Source organism: Cryptomeria japonica, chromosome 4 (genome assembly GCF_030272615.1).
Source record: "Cryptomeria japonica chromosome 4, Sugi_1.0, whole genome shotgun sequence".
Taxonomy (NCBI): Eukaryota; Viridiplantae; Streptophyta; class Pinopsida; order Cupressales; family Cupressaceae; genus Cryptomeria; species Cryptomeria japonica.
Window position 1 is genome coordinate 617,023,692 of NC_081408.1, and position 22,913 is coordinate 617,046,604.

Below are 22,913 nucleotides of genomic sequence, written 5' to 3' on the forward strand. Positions count from 1 at the left end.
GGTGCAACTTCCAGTTTCTTCTTGGCCGGTGACCACTTGGTCACTTTAGGACTTGTTGAGGTAACCAGTGCCGATACCAATGGCACTGCCTTTCCCTTCTTCACTGAAGGTTCTTCAATTGGTGTTGCCCTTTCCAAGTAGGTGTTAGTTCTCTTCTTCTTTGGATCAAGAGGAAAGGCAAGTAGGGTAGAGGCATTCCCATCTAGCATGTCATACATCACCTCATATCCCATGGGTTCAACTTTTTCCTTTCTAGGCTCCACGACCTCCATTATGCACTCATCTACTCTGATGGTAAAGAAGATGTCTTTTTCATACTTCTTGACAATATCGCCAGATATCCTCATCCTTTGGCTCATCTTGCGTCTAAATTCATCAAAGTATTTGTTCAATACTTCAGGATAACCGGTTCCCACCGGTTGGTCAGCAGACCATTGAATATCACCGACTCTTGGAAAATAGCCTTGAAAGTAGAAAAACAAACCTACCAATAGTTGTCCAAATTTAAATCTTAAGTCATTGTCTTGTTTGATAGACTTTAGATTAACTAGAAGTTGCCTCTGCAGATAGGTGCATAGATCAAATGAGGCATCTTCCATGATTATTCTGTAGGCGGCATTTACCATAGCAGTAGAGACAGAGTTGATTTTGCTAGCATAGAACGTCCGGTATCCGATCACCATGCAGGCATACTTAACTAAATCATCCTTGATGGTGTTGACGATCATTCCCCATTGGTCACTCATAGAACTGGTGAGCTTGGTCATTTCAGTCTTGATGACTTTTCTTAGTGCTGGCACCTCACCAGTGTTGCAGAAACCGGTGACAACATGAATAGCTTTAGGCGTAATGTCATGTGTCCTCTCGAGATACATTTTGTCTCCATGCACTCTTCTCAGGATGATGCGGATGTGATCTTCTGTGAATTCTTCAAGAAAATACACTGCATTGTGAAGTTTCTTCCTTTCCAGGATGTTGTATTCTGGTTTGTTCTTTTTGTCATTCCCACAGAACAGACCTAACTAGGAATGGATCACTAGAGATCCTAGGTCTTCCAATTTACAATCAATGTACCCTGAAATATCATCTTCCACTATGACTCCAGCAGGTATCTGAGATAGGGCATTGTATTTCATCTTCCATTGGATAAAATCCATTGAATCAACAGGTGCACTAGGACTGGAGTGCGATGTAGAATCCATGATTGATAAACAAGAATTTCGATAAATGCCTTCAAAATTTTCAAATTTAGGGTTTGTCAATACAGCGTACACTTCACCACTTTGATTGTTTGAATACCGCTTAGTGTTCTTCACTGATAGGTTGCAAGTACCTCAAAATTCTTTTGCTAGATTTCAATTCACTCTAAATCGCAAGTTGAAACGCCTTTGGTCGCTCTGCACTTGAAAATTTCTTCGCTCACAAATTGATAAGTGAAAATGACTTGAAAATCCCTTTTAAACAAATTCTTCACCTACCATAATAAATGCTCCACCATTAGGTTCTAAACCCTAATTTTTCCTTTTACTATTTCTGGTCTTCTACCAATTGACAAGCAACACATACTGGTTAAGGTCTTTTACCGATGTAAACCAGGGGTTTGAAACATTTCACCGATTTGTTCCCCCTTAAGCTTTTCTAAAGCTTAATTTTCCTGTTCAGAGACTTCTACACTTGGTGCAGAAATTGGTTCTTCCTATGACACTTCTTCAGGTTTCTTCTTCCATGTTGTCTTCATATTTGCTTCAACAGTTTCAACATCAATCTTTCCTTCCGGAGTGACCAGTATATCATTTGATATGTTCTTTCTCATCCTGCAGATTCTAGCTATGCGACCCGGTTTGTTGCAGTGATAGCATACCATTCTAGGTGCTCTCCATGGTCCATTGTTCATGTTTCCATTCTTCCTTCTAAATGTTGCAGCAGTGTGACTACTACCATGACAGATCATACAGGTTGCTCTCCAACCGGTTGCCGCTTGATAGCCACCACCACCAGACTGATAGTCATAAGCATTATACCGGTTTGGATTCCAGTTCACAGAGGATTCAGGAAAAACTCCTTGACTCCTTTGAGGATATCTTCCAGTGTTGTGCATAATAGACCTACATTCAAATGCTCTATGCCCAAACTTGTTGCATGCATAACAGTTTCCATTGAATCTATTGGATCTAGGCTTATTGTTTAGAAAATAAGGAAAATTATTGTAAGCCTTATTTCTACACACATTAGCAGTATGTCCTTCCTTGAGACAATTAAATCAAACAGGTTTAAACTTTTGCTTACCTTTATCCTTTGGTGTCGGTTGCTTCTTTGATGCTCCATCTTTTGTTCCAGAGGTCTCACCTTCCTCATAACCAGAAAAACCAAGTCCAGTGGTATTCTTTACCAGTTTTGCTGATTCAAGCGTTTGTTCTAGCTTAACAGTACTCTTATTGAATTTGGAAAGTATTTCCTTTGACTCAGTGAGTTCCTTGGAAACAACAGCATTGGATTCCTTCAAGGTTGCATTAGATTCATTCAGTTTTTCAACTTCCTCAACTAGGACTTCCATGTCTGCTTCATCAGAAGAACTATTTTCAATAAGCTCCATCAGTTTCTCAGCATGCTCTCTTCTCTTTGCTAGAGAGGCTTTATATTTGACTTTAAGTTCATCAAAGGCTTTCTCAATCTGAGTGAGACGATGAGTAAGCTCCCTCATGGTGTATTCCCCCTATCTCCTTTCAAGTGGTTAAACTTATAGAAAGGTTGGCTCTGATACCAATTGATGAATACTAAGAGGGGGGGTGAATTAGTATACAAATAAATACCAAACTCAAACACTTAAACAGTTTAGCAGTTACCCGGTATAACAGATTTACTAACAAATTGGTTAAGACAAATGCAAACCAAACAACAAATACAACAGTCACCCACAAGAGCACAATCACCATAACACAAGAGGTTTTGATGTGGAAACCCAAATGGGAAAAACCACGGTGAGATAAAACTCACAAGTAACTATCTGCAGAATAGTAACCAAACCGATTAAGGTCAGACTGGTTAGGGTCATACAATGTTCTTCACCGGAATAGATCCTGTTAGGAATCTTGACCTCCGTTAGGAGATAAATCCGATTAAAGACTACCTTGTGAGAGGATTTCAGATCCACGGTTGTGAACCACCTTGTTAGAGGATTTACAAAGGCTTTGCCAGGCCTACCCAATTAAGGGTTTGAGACTTGTCGAAGATGTGAGTAATCAACAAGTGAGTGATCTAAATACTAGCACAGTATGCTTGGTTAGATCCTCGATAGCTCATTGTTAATGCATTTCAGTATTACTTCAGTCGATGTCCTTATAAAGGAATCTGATTTCATGTTGGTTCAATAGGATTACATTGCAAGTTCCTAGGTTTAGTACATCTAGACACATTTGGTAACATGACACAAAATCACCACCAAAGTGTCGGTGGATGATAACTCATCACAAAAATACCGGTTGGTAACTCATCACAGAGTAATACCAGTTCATACATTTAACCGATTACCGGTTCATACATTTTACCAATTGTCGGTTTGTCAAAATGAAGACTGGGAAAAATGATAACTGTCGCTTTATTCCTTCATTCTGCTTGAGATCGTCGAACTGCTTGAGGTATTCATATCGCTTGGGTCTTCATACTACTTGAGATCGGTAAACACTTTCTGCAAAACACCGATAGTCTAAAGACTATAATACATAATACCGGTTGGAACAATTACCGGTTGAGCATAACTCATACATACAAAAAGTGATCTCAGAACAAGTGTGTGTCCATCAATGACAATCACAACATCATCAAAATGCTAATAGATCTTGACAAGATTTCCGGTGGTGATGTGTATTTGGAGATTTGATTTAGGTCCATCCTATGTCATGTATATCATTATATTGGTCAGGTGGTTCTCTAGTTGGGTCAAAGCTGGTCAAACTTACTCAAATGTATCCAAATGAGTGGAAATGATGTAATAAGTGTGCTATGGTATATTTGAATATGTTTTGAAGCCATTTTTTAATTTTTAGGTTCATATGTTGAGTAGATAAAATTTGTCAAAAAGATGGAAAAGTTGCTTAAGCAACTTTTACATCTTTTAATGAAAGTCGTTTTCCCAATGGTTACCTTGTTTCAAAAATCAGTTGGGCAATGTTGATTTGGGTCTTGAGGAGTTTAAATACCCCCATTTTTGTTGAGTTGGGATTTTTGGCATTGTATGTGGTGATTGGAGGAATAAATCAATAAAATTTGAAGGTTTTCTCTGTAATTTTTCTGAAAATTTTCTACTATTTTGGTCATAACTTTTCTGTTCGGACAAATGAGAATGTAAGGATAGAATTTTTGGAAATCCCTATGGACCACCTTTCATTAAATGCCAATTTTGTGATTTTTTTTGGTTGATTTTTGTGCATTTGGTGGGCATTTTTCCTAAAATTGTCTTGAAACCCTACTTCCAAGGGTTTGATCAAAGAAATGTAAAAATCTCTCCATTCTATCAAGGTATATTCATAAAAACTTAGTGGAATGGTAGGGATAGGTATTTTAAAGATGATTTTTTATTCATTTTTGTAGGGACCAAGTTTGGATGCATCTTTGGAGCAATGATTGCCTAACATCATCATGTGTTAGGCCAACTAAGCATGAGAATGAGGGTTGGAGTAATTCTTAAACAAATTTGAATTATTGGGCACCAAAATTTGGTGTAAACAATTGTTTTTAGGATGAATACAAGTTTTGGAACCATTTTCTTGGTTTTTTTGTAATTTTTTGGGTTATCTCCTTTGTAAGAGTGACGTAATTAGGCCCATTTGGGACTAGGACCAATCCATTTTTTAGGCATACCTTCCAAATAAAACCTATCCCATTTTGACACATGTTGTATAAATACCAAATGGGTATCTAAATCAAGTTTCCTTTCTATTGGATCTATTCGTATTTGAAATTTATGGCCAAAATACATATGTTGTTGCTCTAATTAGGCCTTAGGACAAAATTACTAGTCAATAATTGAGCCCTATGTTCCAAAAAAAAACCTATAGGTATTTTGACATATTTTGTCTAACTCTGAAAAGGGCATCTGAAAAGGTTTATGTTTTGTTTCTTTGATCAATTGTTTGTGAGTTATTGCAAAAAACCTTTATGAGTAGGGCTCGTAGGGTGTATGAGCCAATACAAGGCAACCCTCATAAGGAAGTGTTTTGGGGTCACACCTTTGCATTTGGGAATTTTTATCAAAATATATAAGCATTATGTGTTCCTTCCCCTTGGTTTCCTAGTCATTTGGTGAATTTATGTCAAGTTTGGTGTTAACTGGCTAAGGGTTCAGATGCCTAGTAAGTGGGCAAATGAGTTGAGTCAAGAGACATGTCTTGGTAACTTGAAACCTGTTCTTATTTGTTGAGTTAGGAAATCCTAAATTTCCTTTAGTCATCTACATCATAAATAGTGTGATGATGAAGATGATTATGAGAAAATTATGACACCAATTATCCAAGAATTTGAAAACCCTCAAGAAAGGGATGTTATTGAAGTAGAACCATCTGATCAATTATCAAATGATGTTAGACATTTGGCTAGCACAAGGTTAATTTTTTATGATTATTTTGTTAAATCTCTCAAGTTTAAATCTTTCTTGTTGGAATACAAAAGAAAACAAATAAAAGATAAGGAAAAGGAATTTAGTCTTGTGATGCATTGGTAACTTAGCCAAGAGTTGTAAGAAAAAGTAAATGAAGAGATGAGAAATATGAATCCTGAGAGAGGTAGAGAACTGTTACAAGTAGTTGGAGTTATGATTTTTCCAAGATGGGATATTATTTCTACCATTGTATTTGATAACCTTAGAATGAATTAGAAAATGAATGTAAGCTTAAGTGTTGATGTTGCAGATAGGATTTACACTGGTTTAAGCTACCATCCTGATGATCACACATTGTCAACTTGAGCACTATACCCACCAGAAAGGAAACCATTAGTGGTTGATGATCCTAGCTATATTTATGGGAAACTTGTAGTATACAGATTAGGAGATATTGATCCTAGTGAGGTATAAAATTTGACAATCGATGCTGCTAATTTTACAAAAGTACATGTTGATAAACAACTTAGGGAGAATGATTCATACAAAATTGAGAATTAATATCTTAGATAGGACATTGCTAAATTAAGGGATAAGATAGATTAACCAAGAAATTCTTCTTAGGATGTAGTGGACACGAGAAATGTTCTTTTGTAGGATCATGTCAACCAATCCTATTGGAGATATAAAGCAGAGAAATTACAAAAAAGAGAGGCAGTCAATTGCAAAGTTAAAACCCGCCAAGTTTAATATGGCTTCTGCATTGGGCAATGATAGGTTCAATAAGATGGTTTCATAGGTTTATAAGTTTTGGGCAGTTTATGTGAGGACATACAAATCTCTCAAAGAGAATGATCGATTGCAAGGAAGACTGGAGTTAAAAAAGGAAAAGATGAAATCGAGGGATCTTGTTGACAGTGATATCTTGGCAATTATTAATGATTAGATTTAAAAGCATGAAAAGTATTATCAAGATCTAGCTGTTGAACTCGACAAATATGATTAGATGAAAAAAAACTATTTCCCTTTTTACTTTAATGAGAATGGTGAGGTTAAGGAACAGGATGAATGGAGAAATGAAATTCACCAAATGTTGCCCCATGCTTTAGTTTTATCAATAATGAGGAGAAGGTTGTGGAATATACAATCAATAAAATTGAGAAGATGTTCACATTGGAATATGAAATGAGGGATGCTAGCACATCTATTTTTGCATATACCACCCAAGAGTATATTGATAATTTATCTCATTTAAATTTATTCTTATCTAGATCAATTGCACCAAACTAGTAGATGAGAGTGACTTTCTGGGAGTTGGTTGTTTTATGTTTTAAGCAAGAAATTTTAAGTTGTAGTTTGTCCCACAAACTTGGTTTGTGAGTTATGTCAATAGGTCATTTAAATGGTGATGAGGCCAAAAAATAATTCCAACTCGTATTATGGTTATCTTTAGATAGGAACCTTGACAAGTCTCCTAGGCCATGGGTATCCTATGGAATCACAATCAAATCATATGAAATTGGGAATGATATGCAGTTTCAAGTGCCTCGACCATTTTGTTTTTTGTTTCTTCCTTTCTTTGTTGTTTAGTTTGTTTAGGCAGTACTAGTTGGATTGAAGGTTGACACATCATTAAGACATTTGATCTTCTTTTGTCTTGTTCATGACTTAGTTTCTTTCTTCTCAGATGCAATCTCTCTTCCTCAATGATCAGAAGGGATCTTTTCTTTGCCTTACCTTGGAGTGATTTCAGTCATGAAGGGAATATCTTTTGGTTGTAATTTGATTTTGTTTGAGAAATTGGTTTGAAGCTTGTATGCATTCTTTGTTTTATAAAGGGAATACCAAGACCATTTTTAGGGGGTTTTGAAACTTTAATGAGTAAGGAGAGTAGACAGAGAATTGAGATAGTCTTTTTAGTTTATGGATTTGATTAGATAGAATACAAATGTATTTTTAAATCATATGTAGTCAAATATACTATGGAAGATATTAACACATGATATTATCTCCTAATTTTGTACTTGGATATCATATCAAATACAAATATCGAGGATGTTTGGGTTTTTCTTTTTTAGCTCTCTAAATTTGTGTTGAATGTTTATCACTTTCTTTCAAGGAAGGAATTAAAATGTTTTAAATGATTAGCAATGGATTTGGGTATGTTATTAGGATTTCAAAGAAGAATATTATGATGTTTCATTGAAATATGTTAATGTTGGAAAGGTTTATAGATCTTATTTACTACATTGGTGAAATCGTTTGTGTTTGTTTATCAGACTCTATAGCCTTATCTTGGATTAGGCATTGGTACATTGTAATGTTCAATTCTATTTCAGAGCCACTATTAAATCTCAGAATGCCTTTTTGTTGTTTAGTGTAGGCTTATATTAATTTCGTTCTCAGTGATTTGCAAGGTAAATGGGATTATGCCTTAATTTAGTAAAATGTGAAACACCCATCACCATACATCTAAGAACTATCCACATTCATGGGTCTATAGTTTTCCCTTTAAAATAATTTTATCATTAATTTAGACCTACAATTACAATCACCCTCTTGAGTTCAGTGGAGCTCAAAGTCTAAAAGGCTTAAGGGCCTTGTTCATTGGCTTTTCTTGTCATTGGTTTATTGATAGTGAAATTTCCTTTCCTGAAGCATTTTATCCCACTATTTAGGCATTGTGTTTTTCCTTAGAATTGAGGGTTGCAGGAAAAAAATACCAACACATTCTACCATATACTCATCTTTAAAAGGACCCTAAATTTCATGGAGGTTATGCAAATGAATGTGAGGGCCTCTTGAATATTAGAAACAAAGAGTCACTCTTTGTACCCCCATTATTATTATTATTATCATATTTCAATCTCACTACAAAGAGAAAATCATACAAGAAAAAACTCATGTAAACTAGAACCAAGATAGTAGAGGCACCATAAAGCACAAGGAATGGTAGGAGATCTTAACAAAATCATTTTATCAAAGGTGTGTAGGGATATTGCTACAACTATAGATAGAGAGAAAAAGGAATGGTTTGAGATAGAACATACAAAGATATATAAATGTGCTTATGGTGAACATTGTAAAACATTAAATAAAATAAAATTATGTTATCTGATATTTTTATGGAAAGGAGAGAGGAAGTAGGGGAAGCCACCAACTATGGTTAAGGTGAAGGTAGATGGAATAATGGTGGCCACTAATACAATTGAATATAGTATATAAAATGAGGTTATTAATGTCAAAGCATCCCTTCATCAACCTAACTATAACCCCTCTATTACCTAGAAAATCATGTCAATATTTTTATAATTTTGATAAATATTGTACCCTAATCTAGTAATTTCATCTTATCTTTGGACCAAAGAATAATATCATTGTTTGTTTCATCCCTCTTAAATTGACTATACATGTGATCTATCAAGATTTGTAATCCTTTGTTATTCATGTGCTTGAGCTAAGTATTATGATTTGTAAATATCCATGACCTAAAACTTTGGTGGAATCAATCAAATACAATGATATAATGTTTGTATATTGTTTTTTTTACATCCTCATGAGCTAGTTATTTGAATGATTATTTCATGTGGTTTGAAATGTTCCTATAATAAAGTTTGGGTTTCTATCTTTGAAAATTTATTTTTAAGTATTTCCCTAGATAAAATTAGTTTATGCTTGCTAATATTTATGAAATGTTGGAAATAAGATCCTTAGCGTAATAATGCAAACTAAGATCTTATTCATTCACTACTTCCAAAGTTCATTGATTCATGTGGTTTGAAATGTTCCTATAATAAAGTTTGGGTTTCTATCTTTGAAAATTTACTTTTAAGTATTTCCCTATATAAAATTAGTTTATGCTTGCTAATATTTATGAAATGTTCGAAATAAGATCCTTAGCGTAATAATGCAAACTAAGATCTTATTCATTCACTACTTCCAAAGTTCATTGATTCATTAGGGAACGACCAACAAGGTACAACTTTAGTCCCAAGTAGAGCTAAACACTTCGATTAATTGTTAACTTTTTGAAGAGTTGTGTTTGATATGATTTTGATATGAAAATGCAATGTCTAAGTAAAATGATGGAAAATTTATAATATTCAACATAAACATAAAGATACAAAATTGAAAACCAACACAAAAGTACAAATTTTGAAATGGGATGAAAATAGGAACTTGTGATAATAATTGAACCTGTCAATTGCATTAACACAATTTCTTTGTACTACCAACACCATATTAACACAAAGTTAGGCTGGAAAGCTTCAACTTCTAAAAGCTTCACTTCAAAGCATACCTATCTATGCCCTAAGCCTTTTCAGAATTCCTGTTAAGTATGTTGATGCAATTGACAAAATTCAAATAAAATTTCTATGGTCAGGGGTTGAGGACAAGAAAAGAATGTCTCTTGTGGCTTGGGAACAGGTATGCAAACCAAAAAGTAAAGGAGGTTTGGGACTGAGAAGAATCCGAACCTTAAATGAAGCTCTCCTGTCCAAATAGGTTTGGAGAATATTCCACTCAAATAATGAATGGTGTAAAATCTGGCGAAGTAAGTACTCTCTTCTGTCCTCCTCTCTTTCCTCTTTTACCAATTCTGAAATCAGCATTAATGGGTTCCACATCTGGAATCATGCCTCTAAGTGTAGAGATAGCATTGCTAAAGGGGTTAGTTGGAAAGTAGGCAATGGTAGGAAAGTTAAATTCTGGGAAGACCCCTAGCTTTTTGATAAACCTTTGACTGATATCCCAGAATGGGCCTTCTATGTTGGCATATGGACACTCCAATGAGACATTGTGTGTGATTGAAGGTTTTGTCATTGATGGCAATCTTGCAATCCTATGGCACCGGCAAGACATTATACCGGTAAAACATTACACAGGCAACCTTGCAATCCTATGGCACCGACAAGACATTATACTGGCAAAACATTATTCAAGCAAGACAGTGCACTGGAATCAGCAAGATCACTCTACACCGGCACCAGCACAGAAGAGAACATGTATACTGCCACAGAGGCCAACAGGATTTTTGATATGTAATATTTTGTTTATTATTGTAAGTCGACTTGGCAAATTGTAAAATGACTCTTGTATATAAAAGAGATCATTGTAGACATTTGAAAAGTATGGATAGGAAGTATAAAGATAATTATAAGGCAGACCTAATGTGCGAATTGTAGGTCAAGGGTATATGTAAAGAACAGAGCAAGAACTGGTACTGAATCTGGCATTGAAGATGCTATTGTAAAGCAGTATAGAATATTGGATCTGTGTAAATCCTCATTGTAAGTCAGTGTGACTTCTTATTGAGCAGTGTGCTCTAGGCAGTTGGCCTTCCTACATGTGCAGGCCCCTATTGTAAGTAATATTCTCTTATTGGCCAATAAGTGAATATTGTGGGTCACAAATCCCACTGAGGTTTTTCCCACACCGGGTTTCGTCGTTAAACATCTTGTGTTATGGTGTTCTTTTCATGTGGATGTTTTTGATTCTGTTATTTACATTAATTCTTGCATACCAGTATACTGTTACTTTATGTTATGCATGTTCTATTTCAAGAAAATCTCATTACCGGTTAGATACTAATTCACCCCCCCCCCCCTCTCAGTATCTGTGGGAACCCTAACAATTGGTATCAGAGCCTGGTCCTCTATTTTCAGAAGCCTAACAGCTTGAGGAAGATCTTGACACCGGTAAAGATGGAAAATCTGATGAAGCAACTTGAAGGAGCTCTTACTGACTATGATGCAGAGAAGTTGAAAAATATAAAATTAGAAGATGATTTAAAAGCAGCTCAGGACATTATTCAGGCACTTCAAGAAAATCTTACTGTTACAAGAAATAAGAGAAGAGAACTTTGTGAAAAATTGCAAAATGAGAATGATGAAAAGGAATCACTAAATGATTTGATAAGCAAATTGAAACAAGAGATCATGACAACAAAAAATGAAATGCAGGATATGACTATGAGATTTTGCAAAGAGATTGAGGATAGAAAGAAGAATGAAGAAGAATTGACCAGAAGACTAAGTGATGCAGCAAATGAGAACACAAGACTTAGCTATGAAAATGACATGTTGAAGACAGATCTGATGCATACTCAGAATGACTCAAATGAACTAGTGAGACAAAAAGAAATCTTGGAAAGGGAATTGGAAACTGCAAATCAACACAAAGAAAAATCAAGAAAAGCTCAGAAGAACTTGGTACCTTATTGAAGAATCAAAAACCCAAAGGTGACACTTCTGGAATTGGATTTGAAGTTGGAGAAAGCTCCAGTACTGCAAATACCCAGGATCACAGCAAACCGGTAAGACCTTCTAAAACTTACAAATTCAATGGAAAATGCTTTAACTGCAATAAATATGGTTATAGGGAAAATGAATGTAAATCTAGGAATTATCAAAACATCAATCCTCCCACCATTCAATGCTCCAAATGCAACAAAATTGGTCATAACTTTGAAAATTGCAGAATGAATGTAAGATGTTATGTTTGTGGAAGATTTGGTCATTTATCAAATAAATGCAGAACACAAACCGGCATAGGTTATGGGAAAGCTATTCAGAAAAATAATGTAACTTGTTATGCATGTAACAAGATTGGTCATATTGCTAAATTTTGTAGAAGTAAAGGTACACCGGTAGACAACAAAAGTACTAGTTTGAAAGGTAAAGAAAAGGTTGAAGAGGTTAAGCAAGAATTCTCAAAGCAATGGATTAGAAAAGGTGATCTAAATATTGGGGATACTCCTCCACCGGCAGGGCAATATGATACTCCACCAACAGGATGTTCTTCATCAAATTGAAGAAAATTATCTTGAGGGTTTGGCAATCTAATGACACATATGCTATTATTCCCTCGGTTAGAGAAAAGAAGTTGAAAATCATTCATTAACGATAAATAAAGTTAAGCTAATACATTATCGGCAAGCAATTAATGTGGTAGGTAGCAAAAAAGACTTTATAAAATAAGGTTTTTGGCTCCATTTCATTTCACCGTGAATTCAAACCTTCAGAGAGCGCGAAGATTTCTGAGCAAAGAGGCAAAGCACTTCAACAATCAATCCATCCAAAGGCAGAAAAAGGTATTTATCATCATGGCATCCTCCTCTGCACCTGAATTCATAGCAAACCCTACAGTAGTCGAAGTTATAAAATGACCTAGGCCCGTGTTTCAGCTAGTTCCCGAGGTAGCTAAGAAAGATGACAACACAGGTGCTTTTTCAAAAATTCCAAAAGGTGTTGTTTATGCAGAAGACCCTAGAATGTATATTCATTGCAACATAGAGGAATTAGGTGATGAAGAAATTAAAAACATGTATAAGTCTGTCATATGTGACAATTCCGGAAATGTGAAACCTGAGCATAAAATTGTTGAAACCCTAGGATTCACTGAAACCCTAGGATTCACTGAAACCCTAGGATTCACTGAAATCCTCTGCATTCTTGAATTTCCCAAGGAAGTGGTTAGGATAGTTCTGAGCAAGGTACATGGTTCATTCTTTTGGCTTGACTCAGTACATAAAATTACAAAGGAAGCTGTGAAAGCAGTAACAGGGTTACCTTCCAACAGTAACAGACTTGACAAAACCAAGAAGGTCTCCAATGACTTAGTAACAAACTTAACTGGTGCAACATCCGACAAGAGATCATTGAGGGTTAATGATGTGACCGATACAAATGTTAGATTTGTTAGCATGATTTTAGGTTATAAAGCAACTCATGCTAATAGGCTTAACTCAGTTTCCAGTTTATGGATAAAGAGTGCTTATGACATGGTTAAGGACAATGTAAAAATTGATATATGTGAATGGTTAAAGGATGAGTTAATTGACAATTTAGCAAAAATCAAGAAGGATAAGAAAGGAACCTTTAGATTTGGAAATTTACTTGTATGCTTAATGCTACATATAACCAAACAGGCTCCCGGTATAGGCAACAAGGATTTTGGATTTGACATATCGGTAGGAAAACAATTGTCTGACTTATTCAACAACATGGGTGAAAACAGAGAAAAGAATATCAATGAGTATTTTCAAGCACTAAAGGTCAGAATGAATAAGAGAATCAGACTATCATAGGAAATTGTCAATAAATACAAGGATGATATATGTTTTGTAATAAAAAAGGATGAGATTTGGATGGAAGCAGTCATCCCAAGGACAATCTGGGTAACAGAGATGGGGTATGAAACAGATGACCACATAGTGGAAACTTATGCCAAAGCACTTCTGGAAGCCCCCAATGAACCAAAGGAAGAAGTATTTGGTAGTGCTGAGACCATTGAAAGTCAAATTCAATCTAAGAAGAGAGTAAAAAAGGTTGAGGCATTTGTGAGAAAAGGAACCAGACAAGCAAAAGCCATAAAGGAAGATGTATTAAAGAAAACAGGCATAACTGAAGGTGAGTTGGCAGCCCAACAATCTGAAACTCATCTATCACCAGTATGCACTTCCTTAGAAGGAGATATGCTAGCAACTTTCAAAAGAGTTGTCAGGAAAAGAGACCCCTCACCGGTAGCCACTCCTTCACCTAGAAGGACAAGACAAAAGCAACAAGTTGTAAGATCTCTGGTCAGGAAAGTCACACCTAAGAAGAAGCTAACCCCCAAAAGGAAGAAGAAGACAAACACTGACTTGGCCCCTCTTGACATATTACTGAATGAGATCACAAAGGAAGGTAAATCGAAAAACATAGGGAAAATCTATGACACCCTATCAGATGATGAGAAAGGACAAGTTGAGGAGAGTGTTATATACACATGGACATGTATAAAATGTTTTTGTTGCAAGTCTTAAATGAAATTCCTGATGAACTATATAAAAGACTTGAGGCCAGAAGGCAAGGAATAATTGAATTGGATAAGAAAATTAAAATAGAAAAACTACTTGTAGTATACCCGGTTAACTCACCTAAGGAAATTGATGATCTGATAGCTCAAGCCAACCGGACAGTTTTTTCCACTGCACACCAGCAAATTTCACTAATGGCAGGTAGAGTTACAGAAGTTTCAAAGGAAACAAAAAATGGTTGGGATACATTCTTGGTTGAAAAAGAAAAACAAGAAGAATATAGGAATCCCAAGCCCATTCTAGTATATCAGAAGGACAAAGGGAAAGGTAAAGTTGGTGGACCACCAAGTATCAAGATTAGAGACAACTTACCCCCACCTCCTTTAAATACTCCACTGGTAAAAAAAACAACTACAGAAGATCAACCGGCAGCTGAGAGTATGGATACAGAGGATAATAATCCTAATCCTGAAGTCCTATATACTGTAAATGTTGATACTTAGAAGATCAACATAGTGGTAGATAAGGATACACCAGATAAATTAGGAAAGATAGAGCAACCGACGGTAGATAGAGAGAAAAAGATGGAATCTAGAACACAAACAGAGAAACCATCAGAGCTAAAGGCTCCAGAACAGATGCCACTGGTAAGAAATGAAGCAGGAAAACCAGTGCTTAAAGAGATGGAGACACAAACAGACCTACCAGAGGTCAATACTAGCATGGTCACTTCCACCGGCACTCAGTTTGTTGGGAAACCATCAAATGTGACTGAGGTATTACTTGAATCTATCAAGAAAATAACTGATTATAGCTCACAAGCTTATAAAGCAATAGATGATTCAATTCCATTGTTGAAATCAATGGCTCCTAATTGTAATATAGACAATAAAGATTCTTTAGGTCAGTTGGATACACTTTGTAAATATATTTCTGGAAATTTTGAGCAAACAAAGGTAGAATCTGTAAAGGAAATTGTAGAAAAAGAGAAACAGAAATTCTTTGAGGAAGGAATAAAGAAGTGTAACAGGGAATTTGACACACTTCTACTGGAATTGTGCAATTTATTGAAAGAGTACAAAACTCTGTACAAAGACACCTATAAGATAAACTTTTTGACCATAGATGTAGACAAAAGGATGAGAAAGGTACAGGAAGAGATCAATAAACTTGTAGATAATTTTGTTAACTCACCCGATACATTATCAGTTTTTGAAGAAAAGATAACAAATTTTGAGGAATAATTGCTCAAATTAGAAAGAGAGAAAGAGAAAATAATAAACAAGGCAAAATTCTTGAGATCTAAACTAAGTCCAAGATTGGACTATTTAGCATCTCTGTGGAAGGAAATCTCAGAGGCACTAACACAAGGAAGCAAAACACCGGCAGAGCACTTGCAGCATCTCACCGGTACAGTATACAGAACTGAGACAGCAATAAAAGACAGTAAGAAGTTTATGGATGGTATAAACTTAATTTTGGGAGATATTCTTCAGATAATAACTACCCAACTACAAGGTTGAGGTTATGGATTGGTACAACTACAAAATCTACTAACCTTTGTCATTGATGCCAAAGGGGGAGTAGTAGGATGAGAAAATTCAAAACACAGGGATCACATGCTTAGGGGGAGCTCTCACATTTTTGGTAAACTTTTTTGGTCTACACATTTTTTGGATATCTTTTGAAATTTCTCATGAGTGTTGCCATCAATGCCAAAGGGGGAGATTGTTGGCATATGGACACTCCAATGAGACAGTATGTGTGATTGAAGGTTTTGTCATTGATGGCAACCTTGCAATCCTATGGCACAGGCAAGACATTATACTGGTAAAACATTACACAAGCAACCTTGCAATCCTATGGCACCAGCAAGACATTATACCGGCAAAACATTATTCAAGAAAGACAGTGCACCGGTATCAGCAAGATCACTCTACACCGACACCGGCATAGAAGAGAACATGTATACTGCCACAGAGGCCGACAGGATTTTTGATATGTAATATTTTGTTTATTATTGTAAGCCGACTTGGCAAATTGTAAAATGACTCTTGTATATAAAAGAGATCATTGTAGACATTTGAAAAGTATGGATAGGAAGTATAAAGATAATTATAAGGAAGACCTAATGTGTGAATTATAGGTCAAGGGTATATGTAAAGAACAGAGCAAGAACCGGTACTGAATCTAGCATTGAAGATGCTATTGTAAAGCAGTACAAAATATTGGATCTGTGTAAATCCTCATTGTAAGTCAGTGTGACTTTTTATTGAGCAGTGTGCTCTAGGCAGTTGGCCTTCCTACATGTGTAAGCCCCTATTGTAAGTAATATTCTCTTATTGGCCAATAAGTGAATATTGTGGGTCACAAATCCCACCGAGGTTTTTCCCACACTGGGTTTCCTCGTTAAACATCTTGTGTTATGGTGTTCTTTTCATGTGGATGTTTTTGATTCTGTTATTTACATTAATTCTTGCATACCGATATACTGTTACTTTATGTTCTGCATGTTCTATTTCAAGAAAATTTCATTATCAGTCAGATACTAATTCACCCCCCCCCTCTCAGTATCTGTGGGAACCCTAACATCCTATGCCTCCTCCTATATTAGATCTTTTAGTCCTCTAGTTGAAGGGTATTGGATAGGCATTAATTGGCAGAGCATTGAAAGCATCCACCCAATCCTTATTAAGCTTAAGAACCATCTGTCTTCAGTCTCGTTGAATAAAGAGGAAGACTCCCTCATTTGGAAATATGAACCCAAAGGTATCATTACTGTCTCTTCAATGTATTGTGTTCTTTCCCCCACCCCTCCTAATAATCCTTTTTGGTCTAAAGCTTGGATAAAGGGTCTAACCCCCAAAATCAACTTTTTCTATTGGACTATTCTTCAAAATAAAATCTTGACCTTAGATAACCTCAAGGGTAGAGGATTTGCCTATCCTAATAGATGTGCCCTTTTTCTTAAGGAGGAAGAGTCAGTGGACCATCTAGCTATCCATTGTTCCTATTCTGCTTCAATCTGGGAAAGATTTCTTAAGAGTTTTAGCATTGATTGGGTGTTTCCTAATACTATCAATGAGTTGTTCTACTCCCAGAACTACCATTGGTCTAACTCCTTTTTGAGATCTCTGTGGTAGCTATCGCTCCCTCACATTCTATGGGGACTATGGAAAGAAAGAAACAATCATACCTTTAGGGACACCAATCTTACTCAAGATATTGTGTTCCAAAAAATTCAATGGGCGATTGTGGAGAACATTGGGGGCCCCTGTTTTTTGACCAACCTCTAGAATCTCACATTTTAAGTTCCTGGAATTTGAAGAATGTTGGCAGTTTTGATCCTAAGCAAAACAAAAGACTTGAAGCAAGGTGGCAAACTCCCCCTCATGGTTGGTTCAAAGTCAATTTTGATGGTGCTGCAAAAGGTAATCTGCGCCCTGCGGGATGTGGAGCTATTCTTAGAGATGACAAAGGTATATGCAAGGAATTGATTGTTATTTCAATAGGAAGTCAAACAAACCACAAAGTAGAAGCTATGCCAGCACTCCAAGGTATTCTTCTCACAAAAAGATGGAATTGCCCCTACATATGGATTGAAGGGGACTCAAACAACATCATCAAATGCCTCAAGGGGACCTCTAAGCCTTCATGGTCTATTAATAACTTTATAAAAGCAGCTAAATACCTCATCAACACTTTTGAGAAAAGCTACATGTCTCATATCTACCGTGAAGCTAATGGGTTTGCTGACTAGGCAGCCAATGTGGCGGTCAATCAAGATGAAATGATTACTTGGCAGGGTGAACAAGGCCTCCTTGAGGATGTAAGGTTAACTATTTTCAATGACCGATATCATAGCATCCCAAAGATTTTTGATGTACAAACTAGTAATGAAACGGATTAAAAGGAGTGCTTTGAGCAATTATAATATTGTCATCACCATTTATTATAACACTCAATCAATCACTTCCCACGCTTTCTGGGTAAATTTGGTAGCTCAGAGAAAATTTTGGTCTAAAGTTCTTTGCAAGTCTCGACATTCTGCTCTGAATAGCAAAAATATGGGCAAAAACAGACGCTGATACAAGCATAGCAGCTGCAAGGAATGGAAGCAAAAGGAGGCAGTCTGGAACATACTACAGAAGGGTGGTTTTTCTAAATTTATGGAGAGGCTTCATGGACGGGATGCCACAGTCACCAATTTCTTTTGTAAAAACTAGATAAAGGGCATTTTGAAGATGGGAGACCAGTCTATTGTCATAGATGAAGACCTTATGCCCAGGCCACAAGGCTCTGAAGGGAAGGAAGCAACTACTACAGGGATAGAAAAGTGAGCAAGGAGGCCATTGAAAGATATTCGAAAACTGAAAAGGAGAAAAAATGCCTGGTGAAGCTAAGTAAAAATTACTATCCCCTAGGGCTTTTGTCAAACCATGGAGGGAGGTCCTTTTTGTTATAATGCACTATATTGCTTTAGATGGTAGATTCACTAAAGTATACGGCTACCATTTTGTTTTGCTGAATCATTTTAGGCATGATGAGAAGGTTAAGATTCCATGTTTTCTATTATGTTCTATGAATTCCACCATAAAAACCTATAAAGAGAACCCTACGGGGAACACTGCCATGCATCAGAGTTTAATGGTTCTTATTTATGACCATCTCAAGGCTAACCAAATAGCCCGACCGCGGCCCTCTATTTCAGAGTCTAAGGAAGATGGGTCGGACTCTATTTTCTCCTTGGACGAGGGTTCTGATAGTGATCCAACGAGTGAGTCTGAGGAGAGTATGGATGACTTGGAAGTCGAAGTAGGTAAGAAGAGGAAATATCTAAAAACCAGGCCTTCCTCCTCAAAGGGAAAGAAACCCAAAGGCAAAATTCTCCAAATTAGCTCCTTAGAGGAAGAGAAGGTCCCGGAAGACTCAAAGAAGGAGAAACCCTAGGGTTCCCAGAAAAAGAAAACTAAAGTCCATACACAGACCAGAAACAAACAAAAGAGAAAGGATGAGAATGTGAAGGAGCTGGAGGATCATAAGTAGAAAAAGATTCTGGAAGCTGACCATAACTTGGAGGAGGAGACCACTGGATAAATTCTTAGGGCTAATGAAAAATCTATTGTTGGTGACACCCCAAATAAGGAACATGATAACTCTAGCAAGATTGATCTCTCCTCAAACCCTCCTCCTCAAGGTATGAAAGGTTTTATGGACACCATGGAATGGTTAATCACCAGTTGCAAGAAAGCTGTGGATGACAACAAAAAGCTCAGCCACAAAATCTAGATTCTGGAAACTACTAACACTAGGGAAGGGAAGACTATGGCTGATTATATGGAGGACTTGATAAAAAAATTTGTTAAAGCTGAAAATATAAGAGACTCCTTCAACCCCAGATTTGAGCAAATCAAGAAAGACCTGCTGGAGGAAAGCAAAAGTTGATGCTATAGATCAAACTATGTTGGGAACTGTCAGTAAAGTCAGCAAAATTGAGGAATGTCTCAAATGTATCACATAGAAAAGCTTGAATTTTCTGAAGGTCTCTACTAGCAATACTAAAACTCTCATCAGCAAATTGGATGAGGAGAAGGATACCCTAGACATTGACCCTGACATTGAAGGCATAGGAGATGTTCAAGGACCCAGAACCAGAACCAGAACCAGAGGAAAAAAGAAAGAGAAGAAGCCTAATAAGGACCTAGATGAACTCAAAGTTGTTGCGGCCTCCTATGACCAGCTGGTGAGTAAGGCAGAGGACCTTCTGAAGACTCTTTAATTGTGTAGTGTTTTCCTAGTTTCTGTTGTTTTGTTGTTCCTATCTTTTGCTGTCTTTTCTGTTTATTGGCTTGTTGCCAGTCATTTTGTATCTAGTTTTTTTGTTTTGGAACTCTATGATGACATTTCTTAATATCCTATGTTAAAGGTTTCAGGTCCTGAAAACCTACTTTTCTAATTAATTAGAACACCATATTTTGTAGCTCCATTTGACTAAGAGTCACAAGCCATTAAAGATGAAATAAAAATCCCACAAGTATGAATCTTAAATCAAAACAAAGTATACAAGTTTGACTTGTATTCATACCCCTTTGATGGGTCAATGCCACAAATACCATTCCCCATTTTTTCAAAATTTCTAAATTTGATAAGCATAAGGGGAATGAAATCCATAATATCATGTGAAAAAACTTTATATGGAATGTCAAGAGGTTTCCTAAAATGACACGTATTTAATCAAGCTCACTCTTAGAAACATAGGGGAGAAATTCTTAAATGGTTCTTATACCTACCAAAAGGCTTTATCATAATATTTATCAATCTAATGGAAATACTTATGAATAATTTTCATTTAATGTGGAACATTAATTAACCATGATTGATAAATGAAATGAAAAAATAAAGGCATGAGGAGAGATTATATTATTTCTTTCAATGATGGTGATGCCTAGTAGTTAGATATTTATGCCCCATCATTGAAAACCAACTAGTCAACATATTCATCACAAATCTAGAGATAGAATAGCATTTATAGTTTTATTACATTACTAAATGTAATGAAAATTTGGAGAAAGGAGTGCAAAATAAAAGAGAACTCATAGCCATAGGGATAGTGAAGATCTATTCTAGATACCAAAACTAATTAGATAAATTGGTGCAATCATGTCAAGAGTAAGTCCTAAAAGAGAACAATCTGGACCGTGCAGCAAATGAAACACAATACAAACAAACGCGGTGGAGGCAATGTAGAATCAGAATTATATTATATCAAGAATTCAATACAATTGGTTGTCAACATGTGGGTTGACAAGATTAGGCACACAGGCCTAATTACAAACATGCTCAAATATAGTATCTGGGCTCAAGCATGAATGCGAGCCAACTCTGGACCTTCTATCTCTATATTCTTGCCTAAAATTTTGTCTATTTTCTTGATTACATTGATTTATATGATATTCATAGCTCAAGAAAGATCCGCCTCAGCCCAAGATGGAACAAACATTGATGAAGAAAGTGTAACATGTAAAACAACCAGCTCGGCCTCCGCTAAAGGAATCCCTTTGAAAACAACATAGAATGATGTGCAGACTCCAAGGGAAGGTTAGAAACAAGCCAAGGAATGTTGGAAGTGATGAACTTAGGCTCTGCAAGATATGAGAAAGACCCGCAAGATTCTCCACTAGCAAATAGGTCCAAATGGTTCTAGTGCTCTGAGCTAGAAAACTATCCCAGATTCTAGAAGTGATAACTTACTGGAAAAAGATCCAAATGTCCCGCGGACCTAGGATAAGGTATATGAACACGTACACAAGAAAAATCTAGCTCCACAACATCTGGTGTGAAAATGAAAAGGAACATAGAAAGAAATGTTAAAAATGCAAAACAAAAAGAAAATGTTTTTGGTTGATGCAAGATTGCCAAGAACCAGGGATGCTCCTGCATCAGACATCCAGGGTTGATGAAAAAGTGAGTCCCTCACTTTGTAGGGGTCAGAGGAAAACCAAGAAGATCTGCCTCTGCCTGAGAAATCCATGATGAGTCTTCAACTAGTTTGTCCTTCCACTTCACAAGATACTTTTTGTACTGTTTTCCTCAGGTGTTGCACTCAATTCTACTATCCAAAATGTCTTCAATCTGGTCCGATACCTTCTAGGCCATCTACTTCTCTAGGTTTGTTGCACTGTCTTCACTAAATTTTGTCATGTGATATTGATGAAGGTTTGCAATGTTGAATATAGGTGAAATACCCAAGTATTCGATAACCACTTCATATGCATTTCTAGAACTAAATTTCTTTAAGATCTTACAAGGTCCAAACTTCTTAATCTTCAACTTATTGTAGATTCCAATTGGAAATCTTTCTTTTCTCAAATACACCATCACCTCATTTCCAACTTCAAATTTTGTGTGTCTTCTCTTTTCATCTTCTTTCTCCTTATACTTATTGTTCATGTACTCCAAATGATGTTTAACCTAAGTATGTATTGTCTTCATATGTTCTACAAATTCTTCCAATTATGCACTCCTTTTATCTCCATTATTGATGTCCCTCAACTCTAATATGCCTCTAGAGTGTATTCTGGTAACAATATCAAAGGGTGTTCTTTTGGTACTCCTGTTCACTCAATTATTGTAGGGGAACTCTTCTTGTGCAAGGATCAAGTCCCAACTTCCAGTTTTCTCTCCAACTAAACATCTCAAAAAATTTCCCCCACTCTTGTTTACTACCTATGTCTATCCATCAATATGTGGGTGAAAAGTATAACTAAATTTCAAATCTGTCTTCATCTTCTTCCAAAGTGTCCTCCAAAAATATCCAACAACTTAGTGTCTTTGTCATAAACTATGCTCTTAGGTAATCCATGTAGTCTCACCACCTCTTTGAAAAATAGGTCATCTATATGCACTGCATCTATTGCCTTCTCAGAGGGTATGAAATACACCATCTTTGATAATCTATACTCCACCACAAATATAGAATCATTTCTTATCTATTTCTTAGGCAATCCAAGTATAAAATCC